The sequence below is a fragment of the Perca fluviatilis genome, chromosome 1 (genome assembly GCF_010015445.1).
Source record: "Perca fluviatilis chromosome 1, GENO_Pfluv_1.0, whole genome shotgun sequence".
In the NCBI taxonomy this organism is placed as follows: domain Eukaryota; kingdom Metazoa; phylum Chordata; class Actinopteri; order Perciformes; family Percidae; genus Perca; species Perca fluviatilis.
In genome coordinates this window covers 45,580,909-45,587,265 of record NC_053112.1, presented here as the reverse complement: position 1 = coordinate 45,587,265, position 6,357 = coordinate 45,580,909, and the positions used below count along the sequence as shown (strand labels likewise).

At 38.1% G+C, this 6,357-nt stretch overlaps 1 pseudogene; it reads left to right on the top strand.

The window, feature by feature from the left end:
* The first annotated feature begins 985 nt into the window (after positions 1 to 985).
* Positions 986 to 2,562, top strand: LOC120560785 (annotated as a pseudogene).
* Positions 2,563 to 6,357: the final 3,795 nt, after the last annotated feature.

The following is a 6,357-nucleotide window of genomic DNA, read 5'->3' as shown; positions in this document are numbered from 1 at the left end:
GATAAAATTTCCTGAAAAGATCACTAAACTTAAACACCTTTTTCACAAAAACTGTAAAAGATATCAAACTGAAAAGATACGTTTGGATAGCTGAATATTCTGTGAACATTTTAAAGTTTGTTTGGCGTCTGTAGGTGAAAGTATGAAGGAGCTGAATCTTTTGGGAGCGGAAGAAGATTTTAAGGAGTTGAAGGCGCCTCTCATTGACTTTAATGTTAAAAAAAAGTGTTAAAAAGCTGAATATTTTAAAAAGTATAAATAGTAGAAAAAAAGTTGAAGAAGTCCCATCATTAGCTGAAAGAGCTGAACATTTGAAAAGTGGAATGGTTTAAATAGGTGAAAGTATGCAGAAGTTACGGAGAGCCAAAAAACGTACGGAATAAAATTAAAAACTAGAAAATGCATTTCCTGCAGAAAATGCGTGGGAATGCTGAATAGCTGAATTGCTAAAGCTAAACTGGTTGAATAGCTTAAATCCGTAAGAAGAAGTTGAAGTAGTGAGAATAGTTGAAAAAGTGGAAATCGTTAAAAAGTTCAAAGTTGACGCTAAACTGAATTGTTGGCTATAAAAGTTGAAAAATGACAAAATGTGTAGAACATTGAGAGAGAGGGACATGGAAAGAGAGAGAGAGGGGGATGAGAGAGAGGGGGAGAGAGAGAGAGGGGGATGAGAGAGAGAGAGGGAAAGACAAAGAGAAAGAGAAGGAGAGCGAGGGAGAGACAAAGAGAGAGAAAGAGGAGAGAGAGAGAGGGAAAGAGAGAGAGGGATAGAGAGAGAAAGAGAGAGGATAGAGAGGGAGAGAGAGAGAATGCTGTAGAACAGCATTCCCCCAATAAATAAAATGGCCGACAGGAACAACAATAGTTGGAATGCTGTAGGACAGCATTCCCACTAATAAAACCGAATAACAATAGGTGGAATGCTGTACAACAGCATTCCCCCAATAACAAGCAGTTTATAAAGAACCGAATAACAATACTGTAAATGGATGATCAGGTATGTGGAAGGTAGACACCGGGGAGGGGTGATGGTTTTTTACCAGAGCCTAGATACGCCATTGTTCCTTTGTTTGGAATGTTTGTTTGCCGAGAACTGGATAAATAAACCTCACAAAAATGCCATCTCTGCCTGGACAATGAACGTTTTTATATCTGCGTGAGATTCACTCCTTCGGTGCCTTTTCAGTTTTTAGTTTGTTTTGTTCAATCTGAGGACAAACCAGTGCCATGAATGAGCACCTCACGACCAAAAACCCAGACCAGCCCAGTTCTATAAAAAGGGGGGGAAATAATTTTCATTTAATCAGTTAAAGAAATATTACCCAAAAAAAACACTCTGTCTTAATTATACTTGTTGCACTTACTATGATTGATAAGCAGGGCCTGAAGTTAACTTTTTTGGCCACCAGCCAGTGTGACAGGTAGGAGTGGCAGAATCATGAGGATCTTAAAGGTGTAGACACGGGCAACCGTTGACAGAAAACCCGTCGATATGATCAGTCGCGTCCCCGAGGTCCAAATAACTGCCACAGAACACACCAAAAAGACGAGAGGAGATGAGACGTAATACATCTCTATAACAGCAGGCGGCGCTAATCTGTAATGTTGCCCAAGAAATGAAAACCAGCAGCTGATTGGACGAACGCGTCACAAGGGTTTGTTTTCTCCGGAAATTCAAAGCCAGACTGTCATGGCGGCCGTTCAGAATACGATCTCATATTGTACTAAAATAGCTCACTGAAACGTGTTTATGAAAACATTTTAAGAGAGAAATAGGCCGTGCAGTTGCTGAATCTGTCTTCATTTCAGCTCAACAAAGGTCAGAGCAGAAATAATGAGGATATGAGGATAGTGATGGTGGGGAAGACAGGAATTGGGAAGAGTGACCACTGGAAACACCATTCTGGGACAACATTGCTTTGAATCAAAGTTCAGTGCAAAGTCTATGACTGTAGACTGTTCCAAGGGCAAAGCTGAGGTGGATGGGCAACAGGTGGCTGTTATCGACATCCCAGGCCTGTTTGACACCAGGTTCGGCAAGGAAAAAACAATTAAAGATATGCCTCTTATATCATCTCTTATGCTGCTCCTGGACCCCATGTGTTCCTGGTGGTCATCTGGCTGGGCAGATACACCGAAGAGGAAAAGCAGACAGTGCAAAGGATTCAAGAAATCTTTGGACAGGCTGCAGACAGATACAGCATGGTTCTCTTTACTCATGGGGACCTTCTTGAAGACACAACTATTGAAGACTTCTTGATGGAATCCTCAGACCTGCAAGAACTCGTGACCAGATGTAATGGCCAGTACCATGTCTTCAATAATAAGCTGAAGGATCGCTCTCAGGTCACTGAGCTGCTCCAGAAGATCAGAAATCTAAACCAGAAGAACGGAGGAAGCCACTACACAAACGAGATGTTCCAAGAGGCCGAGAGGACAATCGAAGAGGAGAAACGGCGAATCTTGAAAGAGAAAGAAGAGAAAATACGGAAAGAAAAAGAGGAATTACAGAGAAAACTTCAGGAAAAATATGAAAAACAGATGAAGAAAATGAAAAACTTCAGGCTGAGAGAGAGAGAGGAAAGAGAGAGAGGAGGAGAGGAAGAGGGAGAGGCAGGAAATGAATGAGGAGAGAAAGAGGGAGAAGGAGGAGAGAGAAAGGGAGTATGTAAACCTGATGAATAAAATGAAGGAACAGCATGAGAAAGAACTGAGAGAGGAAAAAGAAAAGCTGCAGAACAGACATGAAAGTGAGGCCAGAGAGGAAACTGAGGGGTTTAATCCATCGTATCCTCTGGTAGTAACTCGTGAAGCAATAGTTGATGCTGGCAAGAAGGTAGTTGAAGGAATTAAATCTTTTGAAAAAGCAATTGGGGTATGGTTCAAATAGTGAGTGATTCAGGCAGCACAACTACAGAGGAACCCTGTAGAAGCTCCTACACAATAATATATGATACAATTATTTCATCCACAGAACTAAAATCACAATTTACTTTTTTTATTATCTGAGTGAATGATAATAAAGCTAATTGTATTTGTTAAAGTAGAGCTGTATACCGTAGGTTAGTACGGCCAGTTCACTCCATAGTTCACTCATCATATCATACTCTCACACTGCCATCTAGTGTTCCTTTTGCATTATTTTAACAAAGCCCAAAGACATATTCCATAATGTAAGTTAACATTTTACTATACATTTGTTTTCTTTTTTTCTGTTGTTTTTTTTCAGATTTAGATGCTATATCAACATTTTTATGTTTTAAAATTGACCTCAAGCACATATTGCATCAATCAAGTAATTCTCTTTCTCTTTACACACAATGTAAACAGTGGTTTCTATTCATTCTGTACTTTAATGTTTAATGTGGTTCATGCATGTTATAAAGCACTCTGAATTACCTTTGTGTATAATATGTGTTATTCAAATAAACTTGCTTTGCCATCTCTTGGCTCTTGTTTATGCTTACTTGTTTACATAGGTCAATCAGCAAATGGATGAATATCTAAAATGTCCTACATTAGAGTAATAATTTTAAACTACTATATTATTAATTTACTACCGGTGTATTAATAAACAGTAACATATAAGTGAACCAATACATTGTGAAATACTTTTAAATGTTGTTTAATCATAACTAATAGTTTATAATCATAATTTGAGGTACTAGTCTTTTCTTTTCATGTCACTTTCTACTTCTACTCTGCTACATTTCAGAGAGAAATTTTGTACTTTTGACCCAACTACATTCATCTGACAGCTTTAGTTACTTTACACATTAAAGGGTAAATACCGTTTTTTCAACCTGGCCCCTATGGTCCTATGTTTTTGTGTCTAAGTGACTGATTGGAACAACAATCTTTGAAATTAGTCCAATGTTAAGCGAGATTGCTTTAGTCGGCAGCAGAGAAACAAGCTACAATGTAAGTTAATGGGGCAATTGTCCAGCTTCTATTTACCTTCACAAAAGTCCTCGTTTTAGAGGCTTAGATTAATAATAATAATAATTAATAAGAATAACTTTCTGTTAAAGGGTAAGATCCTTTTTTAAACATGAAAACATTTTTGCACAAAAAACACATGTAGTTTTGTATAATATGATATATTATAATAATTAAACCACCCAACAATATGCACACGCCTACAAGTACAGCTAAAATTATATGATAAAACAAATGATTCAAAAACGTGTTTTGATTGTTTCCAGTTTCTAAAATGTGAGTTTTTATTCTGCTGAGTACTTTAACTTTTAATACTTTAAGTACATTTTCCTGATAATACTTTAACTTAAGTAACATTTTCAATGCAGGCAGTGACGGACTGGTAATCTGGCATTTGGGCAGATGCTCAAAAGTCACTCTAAAGTTCTTTGTGTGTGGACCGCATGTGTATGTTCCATGAATTGGGGTGGGATCGATAACTGACCAATGGCTTCATGCCAACTGGCTCTGTCCTGGAGGGCCCCATTGATAACACTTTTCCAGATGTGTCTTCTGAAAGTAGGCCAAAGTTCATCACTTCTATCTACATATAGATAGTTCAAATATGACCTAAATACAAGTTATAGAATGATCAGAATAAAGTAGGATGTTAATATACCTCAGGAGTCAGATTAAGTCTGGCCTTTTTAGGGCCAGACCGGTCATCGGTCACCTTTTAGAATAAAATCCTACACAGTAAAGTCAGATATTTTAATAAGTTTAAGAAACAATATTTGATTATATTAGAGTTCACTTGAAGCTTTTAATATTTGCCTCTCTCTGTCACAAACACACACAAATATTGTGTTTCATGTCATCATACTTCCACAAGAAGTATGAACAATGCATATTCTGATTTTGGCATCGGTAAATCTGCGATCGACCTCGCGGTCTTTTAAGAAAAGCCGTGGACGCGCATCTATCTGAATGACTTCAGCCTGGCTCAACCTAGTCACTCCTCCTCAGCCTGGCTCGGCCTTCGTGAAACGCACCAAGCCAGAATGCACAGATTAGACTAGGTCAAGTCTCGCGTTATCCTTGATTTACATATTCTGCTTTTGTGAAACCAGCTCCTGGTGTAAGAAAGTACTAGAGTTACTACTGCAGTGCTGGAACATGGATATACACACACACACACACACACACACATATACACACACACAGCAGTAAATCCTTCTCTCCTCAAAGACACAAATCATATTATGCAAAGAAACATTGCAATTTACATCAGCAATTAAACTGATTAAATCCTGCATTATTTGGTGATTTATCGCGCTACTTATAGGGCCAAAATGCAGTGGTAGAATGTAACAAGTACAAATTCTTCGTAACTGTACTTAAGTACATTTTTTCATTTATCTGTACTTTACTTAAGTAGACTCAATAGTGCATAGCTTACTTTTGACTTTTACTTTGTTACATTTTGCAGCAATTATCTATACTTTCTACTCCACTGCATTTCTACAATGTTCCGTTACATTTCTGATTAGTTTTCCCCCTGCCAAAACGTCTTCCTGACCGTCACACGTTTGTCTCACCAGTAAAGTTTGGTTGCCATAGATACTGTATATATGAGGCACCGCTGATCCAAGCCGTCTCCGGTGCTCCAGAGCCTGGGCGCAGCGCCGCTGACCCTCGGTAATACATCCTCCGGTAAAAGTGAAAATGAAATTTTGTTTTTTATTATTCCCGTTTTTAAATCATAGTTGCCATCTATTTCTCTCCACAGCGTCGTTTACTCCTCCACCAGGCTGCGTAAGACGCATTCATATCTTATTTATTTGGCTGGACCTCTTCACATCTCCCCATTTGCGCTGCTTCACACACTTTATTTTCTTACTTGCATGGTTAAAGAAAATAAAATACCACCATGAATAAAACCAACCGCATTCCGATTCTAACAACACATTTCCGTTTTATGCTGGTGTGGCAATGCGAGTGGCCTATGACACTCGAGAAGCTAAAAGTATCTGACAACGCCACTTGGGATAGGCCCAAGACCTTTAAAGCACACAAATCCGTTTATCAAAATCAATGGTCAGAGACAATGAAGCAATTATAGAAAATATACAATTTTATTTAATTAGATATGAAAAATAGCAATCTTTCTGTTAAAATAGAATAAGTACTGGATATTAGAAAAATAATAAACAAAACACAATTCAAATCAATAAACCATCATGCATAATGAAAAGAAAGAAAAATCAAACAGTTAATACAAAATGTACAGAGCCAATTTTGTACCAGTTTCCAGACCACTTTTGTACTAGTATCCTTAACAGTTTTACCGGAATCCAGAACAGCATCAGTGGGAGAAGAACGCGCCGGGGAGTACTGGCCCTTTAATTAGTTGTGAAGCCTTCAACATCCACTGTTGAA